At 41.4% G+C, this 18,474-nt stretch overlaps 1 protein-coding gene across 5 annotated transcripts in view; it reads left to right on the forward strand.

Moving 5' to 3' along the window:
* LYPD6 (LY6/PLAUR domain containing 6) overlaps positions 1-18,474 on the forward strand; it is a 112,282-nt gene that overhangs the window by 8,175 nt on the left and 85,633 nt on the right. For 2 of the 5 annotated variants that reach the window (XM_036856916.1, XM_036856909.1), the window contains exon 2: positions 6,335-6,433. The exons of 1 other annotated variant lie outside the window; for it this stretch is intronic. The gene's annotated coding sequence lies outside the window, so the exon portion shown is untranslated. Of the gene's footprint in view, positions 1-6,334; positions 6,434-13,266; positions 13,347-18,474 lie in introns of all 5 variants that reach the window. 2 more of the 5 variants (XM_036856910.1, XM_036856913.1) reach the window with 2 other exon arrangements.

Genomic DNA, 18,474 nt, shown 5'->3' on the forward strand with positions numbered 1-18,474 from the left:
TCTGGGGAAGCCCTAAAATGTACAGAAATAAATTTGAGGAGAGCCACAAAGCTCTATTTGCCTTACGTTATCTGCTGTGTTCCTGCTGCAGCCTCCATTAGGGCCACTCGGGTGCTGAGTCATAGTCTCAACTGTAGAGTCTAAAAGATTACTGTTAAAAGGCTTCCCTGAGGGGAAGCACGTGCTGGCTGTTGAATGAATCCAAGCTGGTTAACAGCTGCGTATTGGTCAAGTAGGCAAGTAAAAGTTGAGGGAATCTAAGTCTCCAAGGGGACCAAGACAGAGACACAGAAGAGGCAACGATTTTGTGGTGAGGTTTGGGTGGAAACGAAAGATGTTGGGATCTTTGCTTATTTCCCACTTTTAATCTAAACTCTCATCAGGCTATTTGCTGAATTATCAACCACCAATTCCTTACTGGATTTTGGCCAAGCCAGTTAACTTCTTTGAATGTCTGTTTCCTCATTTGTAAAATGACTGTACACGATCAGCCCTTCTAGAGCAGGATCTGCAGGAAGAGACACTGGTTCCTTGGGATGCTGAGGGAAATAAAAGTACAATGGTCAAAAGTATTTGGGAAACAATGGGTTAAATGCTTTTCAATTGCAAAACTTTTCAGAACTTTTAATAAGTGAATGATCATTCTAAATACCTGAAAGGTGGTATACTCTTTGGTGAAAACCAAACCTGTTTGACAATGGAACCCATTTTGAAGGTGCATCTTTTGGGTCAGTGTTCTGTGCAACACCAAATATTGGACTAGCTTTGTCTGAGGTCCTTCTGGGTTTTAACTTCTGTGAATCTACAGTTACATAGTATGTCTCTCTTCCTGTTTCTTTTCTAGCTAGCCCCTTGCCTCTTATCTTGAAGAGTTTTTATGTTGTATAAACCTTTTGATCAAAAAGGTACTCTGTTAGAAAATCCTTGAGTCTACTTTAAGAAGACACTGAGAGAGCGCAAACTTGCAAGCTATGCACATTCCTTTAACTTTTGTATTTTAGACTACATAAAGTCACAGAGAGTCAAAACACAAATAATGAATTCCCCAAATACACACACGCACACACCCTAACAAAAATATTGAAACGTTTATTAATAGAGAGGGGATAATATTTCATACAGGAACAATTTATAAAAGACTGTTCATTCTGACAGAGGCATTTCTGAGCAAAGTGGTGCAATTAATCACAGGGCTGTAGCATAAATATGAAAAGATGAATACTGAACGTATACAAAATGTGCACTGTTCTTCCCTTCATCTTCAGGATTACAGAAGACGTTTATCACACATCGCCTCACCAACACCAATCTTGGATTTTCTATTTGGCTCCTGCCAGATTCACCCTTTGCTGGACGAGGAGCTAGTAAAAGTGGGAGTGTTTTGAGGAGGGAGTGACAGCAGAAGTTCAGGGCACAGCGTGGCTGGGTCTGGATTGTGCCTCCTCTTGCTGAAATAGCTCCCCTTCCAGAGGTTGTTGGGGATACAGGGAAACAGGGCGTAACTCTGTGTTAGAAAGAGAGAATAAGTATTCCCAATGCCTGTTTTTCATATTGTCATCATTGTACTTTGTGAATTCTCTACAGTTAGAATAATCTAAATCTCTACAGGTAACCAACCTATAGCAGACAACTTGCAGTGGGCTATGAGTTCAGTTTTCTTGATATGTTTTTTTTTTTTTTTTTTAATAAATTTATTTATTTATTTTTGGGTGTGTTGGGTCTTCGTTTCTGTGCGAGGGCTTTCTCCAGTTGTGGCAAGCGGGGGCCACTCTTCATCGCGGTGCGCGGGCCTCTCACTATCGCGGCCTCTCCCGTTGTGGAGCACAGGCTCCAGACGCGCAGGCTCAGCAGCTGTAGCTCACGGGCCTAGTTGCTCCGCGGCATGTGGGATCTTCCCAGACCAGGGCTCGAACCCGTGTCCCCTGCATTGGCAGGCAGACTCTCAACCACTGCGCCACCAGGGAAGCCCGATATGTTTTTAAAGAGATAATTTTTTAGATAATGTTAGGATACAAAAGTCAAAATATAATAATTTCCCTTTTACAATTAAATTAAATTTACATGTTACACTGTTTCTAAAGTTTGGTTGTCTATCCTCCACCCTTATTTAAAATTTTTAAGAATCTTTGTCAACTGTTCTGTTATTTGAATTCAAGCTTATCTCGGACGAAACATCAATATTCCTATTTAGTTTTTCTTGTCTTGTTAAAAAAGTTGGAATTAGTTGTACACATTTAATTATATCTTTATACCCTAAATTGAGTTTTGAAATTTGGTGAACAATTTGTAACTATTTTTTTCCCAAGTGATAATATACATATTATCATATTGGCTTGATTCATAAGGCTTTCCTCACCTCCTTGCACTGACTCCACAAGGATTCCAAGCTGTGCTGTGCCTAGATTTTTGAATTCAGCTTTCTCATTTTTAGAGGCTGCCTTTTCTCTTCCCTTAAACATACGAACAGAGCTTTTAGTTCATTGCGCATTGCAAGCCCTGGCAAAGACTAGGTGCTCAGCAGATATCTGATGAGCAGAGATTCTCCCTTGTCCATCAGTGTTTGCTGAATAAATGAACAGATTAGTTAACGACCAGTGCTTCCTGTTAATTGTCACCGCTGTCATTCCAGTAATGTAACCATTACCTACCATACAAGGCTGTTTTTCTTAACAATTAAAAGTAAGTTTTTTATAACCCACCAACATGATGATAATTAGTGTTTACTGTTCATTTTCCTGCTTCGAAAGATACTCAGATAAAAGAATTCTACTCAGAAAGTTTTGCACAGATTTCACGAAACCGAACAGATATAGTTGGTTCTGTACCACAGAAGCTCAATGAACTTTGGAGGAGACCCGAGTCTTCTCACATAGGAATGAGATGCTCTCTGTGGGACTGAACCCAAGTGCCTTAAACCACTAAGTAGGGTTTGTTTTGGCGTGTTACAGCATTCCCCCTTTGGAATGTTCAGTCAGTTTAGGGATGCTGATTTCCATAAAGCTTTCAGCATAAACTTCATCTTATGTGAAAAAGCATTTGGTCTGTACTTGATTGTTGATGCTTTATATGCTGTACTCTGGATGTGTAGAAAGATTGAGTCTTCCTAGCCATTTTTTAGGCTTCTTTTCTTTTTCCATGGGTTAGGTTTTTGTTTTTTTTTTTTTTTTTAAAGAGCTCCTGACTTATTTATTTATTTATTTTATTATTATTATTATTTTTTTGGCTGTGTTGGGTCTTCGTTTCTGTGTGAGGGCTTTCTCTAGTTGTGGCAAGCGGGGGCCCCTCTTCATCGCGGTGCGCGGGCCTCTCACTGTCGCGGCCTCTCTTGTTGCGGAGCACAGGCTCCAGACACGCAGGCTCAGTAGTTGTGGGTCACGGGCCTAGTTGCTCCGCGGCATGTGGGATCTTCCCAGACCAGGGCTCGAACCCGTGTCCCCTGCATTGGCAGGCAGATTCTCAACCACTGCGCCACCAGGGAAGCCCCATTTTTTTAGACTTCTTGACTAGTAAGTCTCCTTCATTAAAGATTAGTTGTTTGAAAAAGGAAACAGACTCACAGATATAGAGAACAAACAAACAGTGGTTACCAGTGGGGATGAGGGAGTGGGGGAGGGGAAAGACAGGGGTAGGGGATTGAGGTACAAACTATTATGTATAAAATAAATAAGCTACAAGGTTATATTGCTCAACACAGGGACTATAGCTAGTATTTTATAATAACTATAAATGCAGTATAACTTTTAAAAATTGTGAATCACTATGTTGTACACCTGTACCATATAATATTGTATGTCAGCTATAGCTCAATAAAGAGAAGAGATGATAGGGTATATACATCCTTCTCTTTTGAAACAGGAGGGGGGAAGTCTCCTACTTTCTCTGTTGCTTTCCTCCAGTATCCGTAATTTCCTACCAATTTGTCTAGGGCTTTACCAGCATCACCACTTGGCAAAGTGAAGTTGATTTATTAAAAGCACTTGCTTATTTTAGTAATCAAGCTAATGACAAAAGAACTCAAATGACTTGTTTTGGGGCTTGGCATTGAAGTTGATTTTATTTGCTGTAATCTACCCAACAAATGACAGTACTAAGGTTTCCTTTCCCATCTTTTTTGGGCAGGTGTTTGTGTCATTTTTTTTGGCAGCACTGAAGAAACTGTCTCTTACTGAGCTTTAGTTTGAATAGCTTTGAAATCTTGAAAAAATAGTTACATCTTTTAGTACTGCATCAACGCTGTCTACATTTAACGTGTCCCAAAATTTGAATGAATGAATATTTTATACTTGCCAATGCAAACACGGCAATAATTAAGCAACAAGTACTTCTTTTCTTGGCCCTACCCAAAGATATAAAAAGAAAGGGTAAGACATGGGAACTGTCCTCATAGAACTTGGAATGGCTTCTCTCTCTCTCTCTGTCTTGAAATATTTGAGAACGAACTCATGCCAATCACAGTTCAAGGTGGAAACACAATAGTGAATGAAATAATAAGCAAAAGTCTCTGGGGCTCAAGCAGTAAATAAGACTTACAAAAATCCCTGTCCTCATAGAGCTTACATTCTAGAGGGGTAGGGGCAGAAGATAAGGACATAAACAAGAAAATATGTGGTATGCCAGATGGTGATAAGTGCTATGGAGAAACTAAAGTGGGGAAGAGGGAGAGGGAATGTCAGAGGTGAGTGGGAGGCAGTTGGCAACTTTAAATATAGTGGTCATGGAGACCCTGCTGTGAAGGTGTCACGTGAGCACCTAGCCGAGGTAAGAGAGAGAGCCTTGGGGACCTCTGCAGGAAAAGCCTTCCAGGCAGAAATGCAAAGGTGCTACAGTGGCATCATGAAGTCACTGGCTCTCAAAACAGCAAGGAGACCAGTGGTGGGAGTGGAATAAGCTGGGGGGAGAGTAGTAAAAGGTCAGAGACATAAGGCGGCAGCCCTTCCATCAGGCAGAGCCTTTAGACGTTATCTGGGAGATGTTTCCTCCTTCCCTCCCTCTTCCTTCCCCCCTTCCTTCCCCTCTTCCTTCCTTCCTCCCTCCCTCCCTCCCTCTCTTTCTCTCTCTCTTTCTCTCTTTCTTTCTTCCTTCCTTCCTTTCTTCCTTTCTTGGGACTGAGTGAGTTGGGGAGCCATTGGCAGAATTTGCACCAAGGAATGACCTGATGAAATGTATGATTTAAAAGATCACTGGCTACTGTAAGAATCAATAATAGGAGGGAGGGGGCAAGGCTGAAGGAGGCTACTGCAGTAATCCAGAGGATACTGGCTTAGACCCAGGTGGTTGCAGTAGAGGTGGTATAAAGGGGCATCCTTTGTCTGCTTGGAAAGAGTGGAGGAGACAGGATTTACTGAAGGGTAGGATGTGGGGCATGAGTGAGAAAGCAGAGTCCAAGATGGTTCCAAGGTTTGGGACCAGATAACTGAAAGGGCGAGACTGTCATGTATTGAGATGGGAAGGCTGAGGAGGAACAGGTTTGGAAGGGGATTCGATCAGCTTTGGACACCTTACATTTGAAATGCCTATCAGGCTTCTACATGGAGACAGGGCGTCAGTGGTTGTGGGTGTGACTATGAGTTCAGGGGAGAGATCTGGGCTGAAGATATAACTGGGGGACTTCACTATGTCTGCAAAAGCCACGAAACGGGAGCTGATCCATAAGCGTGAGGAGATCAGATTGGCCTGTCAGAGCAGAGTGAACACAAGTAAATGGCAGTTGTAGGGTCCTTTATTTTTTGCTACAGCTGTTTGAGAGGAGTTAGGAATGTGTGGGCCAGAAGAGATGAAACAGCTTTCATGGAGAGTGTGAGAATAGAACTGGTCCTTGCAGATGGATAATATTTGGAGGGGTAGAAATAATCAGGGGAGGACATTTGGTTAAAAGGTACGAGAATTAAACACAGCACAGCCCCTTAGCAGGAAGGTAGTAAGGGAAAACATACCAAGATCACGGTAGAATTTCCTTGCTCGCGGAAGGGGTGGGACTTTAGTCTCTGTTCAGTCTATTTCCCAGGATCACGATACGCAAATGATAGAGTTTTGAGTCCCATTAAACTCTTGAGTGTTTCCCGACACTTGAGCAACAGCTTCTCCCCCTTATCCTTGCAGCTGGTGCTGCCTTATATTTTGTAGTAACTTGAAACTGACATGTGGGGAATTTTAAGTACATCTCTTATCAAAACAGATGTTTCACAGACTTTATAGACTATCTGGAGGTCAGCTTGTCTTTCAGAAAGCAGCTTGGAATTTGAATTTAGTTCCTCTCATAATTTTATGTTCTCCAAAGTCACTGTGTGGGAAATTTAAAATTTATTAGCAACTTTCTCTTGTTCTTGGATCTTAGAGAGATGGCAGTTTCATAAACCTGAAAAAATTGTATGCTGTGTTACCTAGAGGCAGATTATTGAACAACTTCACTTGCCTGGTGATAAATCTAAGGCATGTAAGTATTTTAACGCTTTCATTGGAATTTTGGAGTCATATTTTATAAAGGAAAAAAAAGCCTTCTTTTTTGATGCAAAATGATAATTAAAACAAAAGCGAACTTCATAAAATAATACAAAGGATGCCAACTTCAGAACAAATGATTAGAAAAATTTTGCCTCTTGTTCCCTCTCCCTCTACTTTTTACTAGAATCTAGATGAGGATCAAGTCTCATTTTTATTCTGGGTAAAAGTTTCTCATGGAGTTGGGAAAGCTGAGGACTTCAGCAGAACTCCCTGAAGTAAGAACAAGTTGTGTATTTCTTTGTTCATTTTAGTTAAAGAATGCCTTTAAAACAATGTCTTGTCAGTCATTTGGCATAACCTTGTGTGACATTTCTGTATCCCCACTTTTTCTTTGGGTTTCAGGGAGGTACAGAGCACAGCTCCAGCAGGCTGTGACAGTTTATGAAGCCCCCTAGGTGTTGGCTGGAGAGCAGCATCAGTGAGCAGCCCAGTGGACCTTCAAGCACTGTCCAGTAGAATGTTCTAGTCTCTCTCGTGGTGACAGAAATATTCTGTGTCTGCACTGGCCAATATGGAAGCATTAGCCACATGTGGCTACTGAGTTACTGAAATGTGGCTGGTGCAGCTGAGAAACTGAATTTTAAATTTTATTTAATTTTAATTTACTTAAATTTAAGTGGCCACATGTGGCTAGTGTCTGCTGACTTGGACAGCACAGCCAAGCTGACAGCTGGTCTTGGGCTTGCTGGAGCGTGGAGTGGGCAGGTACTCATGCTGTCCTTGCTGGGTCCTCTCCACCACCCTGGTGAGTGTCCACAAGCATATCTTTTTCATCTACACACAGTCCCCAGAGTTGCTTCTAGTGACTGGAGACAGGACAGGACTTTGTGAAATACCTCCTCCTTGTCCTTCCCGGGAGTGGGGAGAAGGAATATAAAAAGGCAGAGTGATGTTGGAAGAGATGAGATCACTGTTATGGTCTTAAAGACCTTTGATATTAAAAAGTATATTAAGAATAGCCTATGAAAATCATTGAATATTTTATAACTGATTATGAAAGAGAATTATCCTGGGGAGTAGATTTTAGAGGTAACACTGTGAGATAATCATCTCACTAGTGTTTTGAAAGTAGGGATTCTGTGAGTGACCCACTTTCTTTCCTTGAGGAGGGTTGCTCATTTATGAGTGCTCTTAAGGTTTTTTTTTCATTTTTTATTTAAAATTTTTTTTTCAGTTTAGGAAATCATTTTAATAATTCTTCTTTTATTAATATTATACCTTTGTGAATAAGACTTACAGAATATATTTTTTTTAACTTATTTCTTTTCAAAAAATTTTTATTGGAATATTGTTGATTTAAAATGTTGTGTTAGTTTCTGCTGTACAGCAAAGTGAATCAGTTATACATATACATATATCCACTCTTTTTAAGATTCTATTCACATACAGATCATTACAGAGTACTGAGTAGCGTTCCCTGTGCTATACAGTAGGTCCTTATTAGTTATCTATTTTATATATAGTAGTGTGTATGTGTCAATCCCAATCTCCCAATTTATCCCTCCCCCCTCTTCCCCTCTGGTAACCATAAGTTTGTTTTCTATATCTGTAACTCTATTTCTGTTTTGTAAATAAGTTCATTTGTACCATTTTTTTTAGATTCCACATAGAGCAATACATACACCATTGGTATTTATGCGAAAACACATAGCAGGCCTTCAATAATCCACTCTTGAATAACACCATTGGTATCAAATACCGTTGATAAATACCAATGGTGTGTGTATTGCTCTGGGTGGGGATTATTAAGGAGAGGGATACAGAGCACAGGATGTTAAAATGACTAAGGTAGGGCCACTGTAGGGCAAGAAGAAGGGTCGAGTATGTGACCAGGACCCCAGTGGGCCCAGCCTCCGAACTCTCAGTTGGCATGTTGGTGTTATGAAGTGTAGTGCATTAAAATTATACTCCTGGGTCCCGATGGGCAGTAGATGTGAGAGAGGAAAGAAGGCTTTTGCCTCTCAATGATCAGTTTTCACCTCGGAAGAATTCCACATACTAGCAGTCTTACCGCTGCAGTGAGGAGCCGTCCCAGTTGAATTTGTGGAGAAAGGTTTTCAAAAAGATTTGTTGATTGATATTTCTGTGGTTATTCTGTTACTCTCTCTCTTAAAACCAAATGGAGCCTATGTGCCAGGGACTATGCTTCACTTGCCATCTAAATGATGAGGAAAAAAATGTGTACACAGGGACTTCCCTGGTGGCACAGTGGTTAAGAATCTGCCTGCCAACACAGGGGACACGGGTTCGAACCCTGGTCTAGGAAGATCCCACATGCCGCGGAGCAGCTAAGCCCATGCGCTACAACTACTGAGCCTGCACTCTAGAACCCGTGAGCCACAACTACTGAAGCCCACGTGCCTAGAGCCTGTGCTCCACAACAAGAGAAGCCACCACAATGAGAAGCCCGTGCACCTCAACTAAAGCCTGCACGCAGCAACAAAGACCCAATGCAGCCAAAAATAAATAAATAATTAATTTAAAAAAAATGTGTACACGGATGAAGAAAACTAACAATAAAACACACTGTGAGATAGATCCCCAATGCGTGGTCAGACAGTGAATGCGTATCCCGATAGATCCCCAATGCGTGGTCAGACAGTGAATGCGTATCCCCCCGCACTTGTCCTCAAAGACATAAAGGGCCGTCGGGTGGAAGAGGTACGACACTTCCCCTCCGGGGCTCCAGAAGGCAAAACTGGTGGTTATTTTCTAATTAAATAAATGGTTTCTGAAGGCCTGTTTGTGCAGAGCTCTCTGGTGAGGGAGAATGATTTAGGGCAGGAAGGCTTAGCAGAAGATGAAGATGTGACAGTGGCTGCCAGCTGTGGGGAGATTCATTTCAGTCAAGAGAAGAGAAAGCTTCAGGAAATAGAAGAGGCGGCTATGAGGGGATTAGCCCCCTTCGCTGGAGGTGTCCCCAAAGAGACCTCCTGGACATTGAATGGAAAAGAGGGGACTCGTGCTTGTAGAGCAGGGGTCAGCAAACTACTGACCTCGGGCCAAATCCTCTCCCTGCCTCTTTTTATAAATAAAGTTTTATCAGAACCCAGCCATGCCGGTTTAAGCGTGCAAGGCTGCTTTCACACTGCAATGGTAGAGGTGAGTAGTGACAAGACCACACGACCTACAAAGCCTAAATTATTTACTATCTGCCCCTGTAAGGAAAAAGTTTGAGGGCCCTAAAGAGGATCAGATGCAGTGATACGTAAAATCCTTCCTAATTCTCCGAATGTAAGGGATTCAGACAAGAAACAAGCCTGTGGGAAGTGTGGAGAAGGGTTCCTGTGAGAGACGGACCTTGAAGGAAATTCTTTCTGGTCCTGGCAGAGAAGGCCATTCCATATGACCACTTGGGCAGATCTCCAGGGGAGTAAGTCAGTGTACCTGGGATGCTGCCAACAGACTCATTCCAACATCCACCCATTCATTTGTTCGTTCATTCATTCATTCATTCATTCATTCTTTTTGCCTCTAGCACGTTGTTGGCTGGTGTAGACAGTAATCTAAACCATTTCTCTGCTTGCTCTTGGTAAAGTAAGCACAAACTCTGGCATGAGCTGTTGGCATTTTGATAAGAACTTTGCCAGTATGGAAATGCTCATTAAGTTCAATGTTTATAATCGAGTTTTATGGAGTTATTTTATTTTAAGTATCATAGTCTCACCTAGACATAACTTAGAATTTATTCACGTGTTTGGCTTAATTGTAGGATGTAAGAAATGGTTGTTCCAAAATGAAAACCTCACTGTATTGGCAGGAGATGCAGCTCGTGGTGTTAAGGATAGGATGCACATTACTATTCATGCCTTTTTAATTGATAAGCCTTTAAGGCTTCTGGAAGCCTTTAAAAGTTGTTTTGTCAACATTAGACCAGCTGCTGTGTAATTATGGTAGCTCTTCTTGCAGTTAAAATCTTTTAGTAACGTGTTCAATCTGCCGATGCCAAAGTGCTTTGAACCTGTGATATATACTATAGAGAACTTTTGTTTTTACTTACAGATGGTTGTGCCGTTTTCTGGGCAACTCTGTAGAATTTTCACAGAAATTTTAAAGATGAATTACTTCAAATGGGAGGCAAATGAATTTGAATATCAGGTTACCCCTCCCCCTATAAAAATTGTTCATATGTGACTTGAGTTTTGAACTTGACTCATAACAACCTAAATACGCTCATTAAAAAGAAAAATCTGCCCCTTGAAACGTTTTAAAGGCTCTTTTCACTGACTCTCCAGCTTGTAAATCAAAACTTTCTGGCACCAGGCAGATGATGGTAAAAGCAGTGGAGCTTGTGACAAAGATCGTTGCTCAAGGAGGAACCAGGCGCGGTGGTTCTGCCCTCTGTGCAGGGGACTGAAGCTTCACTCAGAAAACCAAATGCGACTTTAGCAGTGTGTTTTGCTATTTTTTTTTTAATTTAATATTTATTTATTTATGGCTGTGTTGGGTCTTCGTTTCTGTGCGAGGGCTTTCTCTAGTTGTGGCAAGCGGGGGCCACTCTTCATCGCGGTGCGCGGGCCTCTCACTATCGCGGCCTCTCTTGTTGCGGAGCACAGGCTCCAGACGCGCAGGCTCAGTAGTTGTGGCTCACGGGCCTAGTTGCTCCGCGGCATGTGGGATCTTCCCAGACCAGGGCTCGAACCCGTGTCCCCTGCATTGGCAGGCAGATTCTCAACCACTGCGCCACCAGGGAAGCCCCCTGCTATTTTTAAAAGCAGTTCTATCCTGAAGTCTGGCACAAGAAGGTATAACTAGGTAGGGACTGGTGTCAGAAAGATGCGAACAGAAGACCCTGTGCTTCTTTCCTCCTGGTCCCCTGTCCTCCCCACATGCTTTGTGCACCATATCTATGGACAGATCACACTGGTGCTTAAGGCAGGTAAGAGGTGGGGTGGTGATGCTGGTGGCCATGGAGGTTGCTCCTGTTAGCTCAGGCCATTTAGGTCACTTCTCCCCTATGGCATTTTAAGAGAATAAGGCAAAGCCTTTTAAAATAGAGGCACAGAGCGTCAGCACCTGGAGGAACAAGAGACTTAGATGGGGCCACAGCTGGCTCTGTCTGGCCCCTTGGTCCCCTGTGTGTTAAGGAATGCATCTATGTTGGTGGAAAGCTGTGAAGTGAGTCCCTCAACCACTGTGCTCACCCTTCCTCTCCCCTTTGTGGTACAAGGGGTCTGGGAGAGAAATTGACCCTTTACTGTATGAAAAAGCCAGTCTGTTTCAAGTTTAAATAGATGTTCAGGAGTGTTAATAATTTGCAAAATCTGAAGAAGAAGCTCTCCTGGACAGTATTGGCTGTTATAATGGTAGAGTCTGCTAAAAACTGTCTCTTCCGCTCACTCACTCAGGAAGTGAAGACTTGTTTGCCTTGGGAGCTCTTGAGCCCTGAGAACTGACAGATTTGGGAGGTTTGAGGACCCATGGACAGTTAGGCGTAGGGTATTTGTGTGTTTTGAAGTAGCTGTTGAGACACTGTTCTGAAGAGAACTAGAATTTGTTTAATTAAAAGTTGCCTAAATTAATTATATTTTTCCTGTGGGACAAAACTCATTCCTGGTAAATGGCTTCATCTTTTCAAAGTAATACTGAATGTTAACTCAGAGGGTTTTTAATATTTCAGGCTGGTAGAATAGGCTACCCAGATGTGACCAAGAAAACTAGCCTGAGTCTCAGTGTTCTGTCGCTAAATATCAAGACTTGTTAATATCATTATGCATTTTTTTGTGACATTACTTTTTGCTAAGGTACATAGTTTACATTGATATGATAGGAATTAAATCTGCCTTCAAGTGTCTATTCTAATTGCTCGCATGAGACCTGGTCTTCTAATCAATCTTATCACATCAACATGTTCTATGCTTTCACCTATAATGCTTATCACATTAGCATTTTATATGCTTTCTCAAAGTCTTACATATAGTTTTAGAAAATTATAAACTTTTGAAATTTCTCTGAGGGCTGCAAAATTGTTCTTGTTACTCCTCCACAGTAATCTCACATTATCTCTTGATTGCACTGAATCAGGGAGAGCAGATGTTGGCTTTAACTTCTGGTGCTAAGACATAATAGGCATAAACCTACATGCATATATATATGTACATATATACATACACATGAGTAATCAGTTCCCAAAGAACCCCACAATCAGCAAGACAAAGGACTTGTGCACGCTCAGATGGCTGTGGAGTCGTGGAGATCTTTCCTTCTCAAACTGCTCATCCCTCTAAATCTCCTATTATAGTCAAAGATACTCAGGCATAAAATCTTTTTATTATTTTTATCAAGTATTTAGATTCTTGTTTACAAGCAGCAAAAACCAACTCAAATTAATTTAGGAAAATTTAATTTTCAAGGATTAGCTCGTATGTGGAGGAGAATGGATCTTTTTCTTACCCCTAACTTACTCTTTTTAGACTCTATAATGATTCGCCTCTGCACTCTGGGTCTGTGTGCTTGAGTAAGAGTACATTTTTATGTTGTTGGACTCGGCCACCCCTCCCTTACATGAATAAATGGAGAATAATTGAAGGAAGAGTCAGACAATGAAACTGCTGGTAGACCAAGGCTATAGCTGGGTCTCACCAGCAGGAAATTGAATGTATCCAATACTCTCTCCCCATCTCTTGATTTCTCTCACCTCGTTGGTTTCATTCTTTCTTACTGCAGCCCAGGTGTAGAGAAGGTGACCGCAAATGCTCCTGAGATATACGCATCTCGTATTTTATGCCACTGTGTGGGACTGACTCATGCTTTCTCTGTTCCCAGAATCAATAATCCTGAAGAATAGAGCTGATTGGCCCAGCCTGGGACAGATGTCAACTTAGACCAATCAGCTGTGGCTGCGGGTAGGACCACACTGTACAATACTTGTCATTGGGCTCCTTTCCCATGTATTGGTAAAAGGAGAATCAATGAAGCTTGAAACATATGAGATGTTTTCTTTGCCCACATGTGGGCACATCACCTTTTTCTTACCAACCATGACTACTGGCCTCTCCCAGATGCCTACTTTTTCCCGTCACTTCTACTTTGCCTGCCATTGCTTTTCATGGTTTGGTGAAGAACCTGGGACAAGACATAGTGTGGACAGAAGGAGAGTTCCTGGGTTAGTGATTTAGAGCAGGTCTCTTCTGGTCTTTTCCCTTGAGCCCCAGTGATACTCCTCTTCCTTTTCAGAATGCAGAGAGAAGTGGCAGCTTGGGAGAAGGCAGACAAAAAGGTCAAATAATGAAGCTCACAGTCTGCTTTTGGCCCGGGAGATAATGCCCTTTTCTAAAGGCTAAATGTTTTCTCAGGATGAATAGATCAGTCATGAGTCCAAAATTTCATGACTACCTTAGGAGATATTTGATTCTTTATGTATGTATAACATATGTATAATAGTTGGAGAAAATGTACTTTGGGTTTTGACTTATTTCCTAATTTGTTTTCATTACCCAAATTCATTTGCACATATTTTTTAGGCTAAGAAAGTTTTCCAAACCCATTTAACGTGTAACTTTTCAAAAATTTACTGGGATCCTCTGTGTGTTCACTTAAATAGAAGTCATTCTTTTATTCCCCCAAGTTAATGGTGCTAACTCACTTACATTCTGCTTCTGACAGCCATTTGGCAGTAATACATCCCCAAAGGAATTGCAGTTGATTTCTAAATCTTGTGTTTTCAGTTACTGCCTAGTTATCCCACCCTGATGGGCATTTAACCATTGAATTAGCTTTTTCTCCTACTGAAGAGAGCTTTATGAGCTTTAACTTCAAGTGCCTATATCACAGTCTGATGTTTGCATCATAATTGACACTGAGTAAGCAATTTTTGCTGGAAAAGGCCTTATCTCCTAAGATTGAGGGAGGATTTAGACACATCTCCCTGACACTCTTTTTCAGGGTTCATTTGAGTGTGCTTCGGGGTGGCTCTGTAGGCGAACACATTAATAACAATCTCACCCAGCACATGTTAACATGCTTATTGCTTTATTTCTGCCATCAGTGGTGATCATATTCCCTGAGAGCTGTTTCTCAGGGCTTGTTGACTGATATGGCCATAAATATATCCCTGAAGGGTAAAGCTGTAGCTGTTTCATCACACATGGAACAAAAATAAATGTCCCACTGTTTTAGTATTACAAATTATAATCCTATTGCGGCATGAAATTTAAGATGGTGATAGTTTAATTTCTACTCTTTTTTTTTGACATAATGGCAGAATAAATAGAATTTAAAAATTTTAATCAAATAAGTTTTGCTGACCGTATTGTGTGCATGGTTCATTCTTTGCCCCTTAAGTCATGGAATATTTTATATTTCAAAACCAGCACTACCTTTGGACCTTCTTACCTTTAATTGTTGATAGTAAATAAACAAAAATTGTTCTCTGGGCCTATAAATGGATTTTGAGGAAAAGAATATATCTTTGCCTTAGAGAGACCGAATAATGGACTTGATGTTTCTTCTATCACCATGTTCATTCATTCAGTCAACAGATACCAGTCGGGTACCTGTCTGTTCTACCTCTGGAAACTTAAAACTAGGGAGATATGGATATATAAGAAACTTCCAATAAAGAGTTATAGACGTCATGATAGAAGGTGCCATGGGACACAAAGGAGGGAGCAGTCAGTTGAGATCAGGGAAGGCTTAACTAGAAAATGGCAGCTGAAGGGGGCCATCTGCCCTGGGGAGGACAAGAAGGAAGAAGGAAGACTGTGAACTGAAACACAGGCATAAAGCAGAAAGCAGCATGGTCAACTGAAGGAGGTCATGTATTTGAATAAGATTAGGATGAAGGGCATGTGTAGCTAGATGTGGGACACAAAAAAGGTAAGATAGAGGGCTAACCAGATATAACCAGTATATATATATTTTTTATATATTTTATGTATATATAAAATATATGTATCTTAGTTGGACACACACGTGTATACATATATACACATACACACATGTACGTGCATACATGCATATACATGTATACACATATGTAGGAACGTGTGTGTATCCAGTTATGGAATATTGATTTTATTTTAGGTATTAGTATTTTTCAGTCTTCTGTTATCTGTTCCTAAACTTAAGAGGAGTATAAATAGTCCTGTCATTCTACCTGGGGAAGTATAAGAATCTTGGGAGGTAGTGGAAAAGGGTAGTTTCATAATTTGAAAAACCCACAAGATGACTGTGCAAAGTCCCTATGTCCACCCCGCTGAGAATTACAGCTAAACTCAGTGCAAGCCACTGAAGAGTTTTACATGGGGGCTCATAGTGTCTTTTAATATTAGTAACCTCATTAGAGTACTATCTCAATTTACTATTCTTTAAATAAAAGACTTTAAAAATTAGTTGCTTGCCTCCTCCATCTCTAGGCTCTCATAATCCCCCATGTCAATTTTCAGTATCCAATAAGAGAACTCATTTGTTCTCCTGTTGGCACAAACACATTTTAAAGACTAATAGGAAAGGAGTATTTTGGGGACAGAATATAAAAATGAAGTTGGAACAGAAAATAGAAGCTATTATTTGTAGCTTCCCATCTTTGATTTTCAAGGCATCTTCTAGTTAAGACTTCCCTGATCTGAGCTGACCACTCCCTCCTTTGTGTCTCACTGCACCTTCTATCATGATGTCATGCAGGTTATTTCTGGACCCCTACTGGGGGTGTCCAGGCCAAGTGGGAGAACCAGTGGGGGAGAGTATGGCAGGCACAGTGCCTGGTGCACAGTAGGCATGCAATGGTCGTTAGTGCCCTTATCTTCCCCTTTCAAGCTCTAGCCTTTTTTTTTTGAAAATCCGGACCCATCAGAGTCTCTTTTAGCTAATGTCGAGGGTGACTGACAGAAGTGGTTGAAACTGAGAAGAAAATAATGACTCAGATGTTAGACCCGCATAAGTTAGAGTAAGAAGGGAATTTAATGATTATCTAATACCCCCACCTCTCACTTCACTGACGGGGAAACCAAGGTCCTGAGAGTTGGAGAGACTTATCCAAAGTCACAAAGCTAATAAATATGGGGAAAGGACCAGAGCCCAGGTCCTCTGACTCCAAATATCGGATCTTTCCAGTCTTTCAGACACATTGATGTCATTTCTGCAGGCTTTCCCTTTTCGCTAAACAAAGTTAGTCCCCATAAAGGTTCAAATCAGTTTATCTGAAACATATGCTCCATCAACTGCCCCCTCTTTTTCTGTTTGTTTGTTTGGTCATTTAGTGACATCAACATCCACCAGCTGCCTGAGCGAGTCATTTCAGCATCACTTTCGTCTCCCTCTTGTATTCACTTGGTCCTGTTGATTTCACTTTGGAAATATGTCTCAAATCCATCTTTGCTTTCATTTCCTGTATTCCTTCCTTGATTGAGTCTTTCTTCTTTTCTTCTTTGGACGATTGAAATGACTTGTAAGTTGGGTCTGTCTTCTGCAATTCACTCTCCTCACTGCCTGCAGAGTGTTCTTTGTAAAACACACAAATGAATGATAGGTTCAGCAGCTTTCAAGGCCTTTTCATTCTGTAAAGTCCCTCTCCCTTGCTGTGGCCCTTTATGATATGGCCTTAATGTCCCTCTTCAACATGATCTTCTGTGGTTTTTCTCCTCCCTTTGTCTCCCAGGCTTTAATCACACCAGCCTGTTCAATATTTCCAACTTTTTAATGCACTTGCCCGGGATGCCCTTTACCACAAGTTTAAGCAAATATCAATGCCCAGTTCTATGCATGCATCACTCTCTTCATGAGGCCCTCTCTTCCTTTCTTGGTTGAGATACATGGATCCATCTTCTGTTACCCCAGAGCACTTTGTTTATACTTCTCCAATAGCCCTGAGTGGTATCTGATGTGCACTAGAATTTGTTTTCTTTTTTAAAAATGTGTCTGTTTTATTCAATAAATAGTCTGTGAACTCCTTGAGCTCAGCAGTTGTATCAGATTCATTCTTGTATCCCTGACATCTGTGGTAGACTAAATAGTGGTCCCTCCAAAATGTCCATGTCCTAATCCCTGGAACCTGTGAGTGTTATCTTACATGGCAAAAGGGATTTTGTAGATGTGATTAAGCTAAGGATCCTGAGATGAGGTGATTATCCTGGTGGGTCCACTGTAATCATGGGTCATTATTAGAAGGAAGCAGATGGCTCGGGGCAGAGAATGTGACGTGATGAGGGAAGAGGGGGAGAGAGGAGATAATCAGTAGAAGCAGAAGTTGTAATGATGTGCTTTGAAGATGGAAGAAGGGGCCACCAGCCAAGGAATGCCGGTGGCCCCTAGAAGCTAGAAAAAGCAAGGAAATAGACTCTCTCTTAGAGCCTCCAGAAAGAACGCAGCTCTGCTGACACTTGATTTTAGCCCAGTAAGACCTATTTCAGACTTTGGACCTCCAGAACGAAGAGATAATAAACTTGTGTCATTTTAAGCAACTAAGCATGTGGTAATTTGTTACAGCAGCAATAGGAAACTAATACAGCACCTAACACACACCTGATACGCAGAAGGACTCAGTATATTTGCATCTTTTTTTTTAAAGATTTGTTTTTTTGATGTGGACCATTTTTAAAGTCTTTATTGAATTTGTTACAATATTCCTTCTGTTATATGTCTTGGTTTTTTGGCCGCGAGGCATTTGGGATCTTAGCTCCCCGACCAGTGATGGAACCCGCACCCCCTGCATTGGAAGGTGACGTCTTAACCACTGGACCACCAGGGAAGTCCCAGTATATCTGCATCTTACCTTGATTAAGCAGAGAATTGTTCTGATCCTCATAACTATGGTAGCTAATATTTACTGAACCTTTTGCTATGTGCCAGTCACTGTGCTCAGCTCTTTATACATGATTCTCATAATTACTCTGAGGATGTGTGCTCTTATTATCCCCACTTGGCAGATGAGGAAACTAATGCACAGCACGTTTTACTAATTTGTCCCAAATCACACTACCCACAGGTGATGGCACTGGGACCTGAAGTGAGCAGTCTTGCTCCTTGGTCTTGGTC

Source organism: Balaenoptera musculus, chromosome 7, assembly GCF_009873245.2.
Source record: "Balaenoptera musculus isolate JJ_BM4_2016_0621 chromosome 7, mBalMus1.pri.v3, whole genome shotgun sequence".
NCBI classification, from domain to species: Eukaryota; Metazoa; Chordata; class Mammalia; order Artiodactyla; family Balaenopteridae; genus Balaenoptera; species Balaenoptera musculus.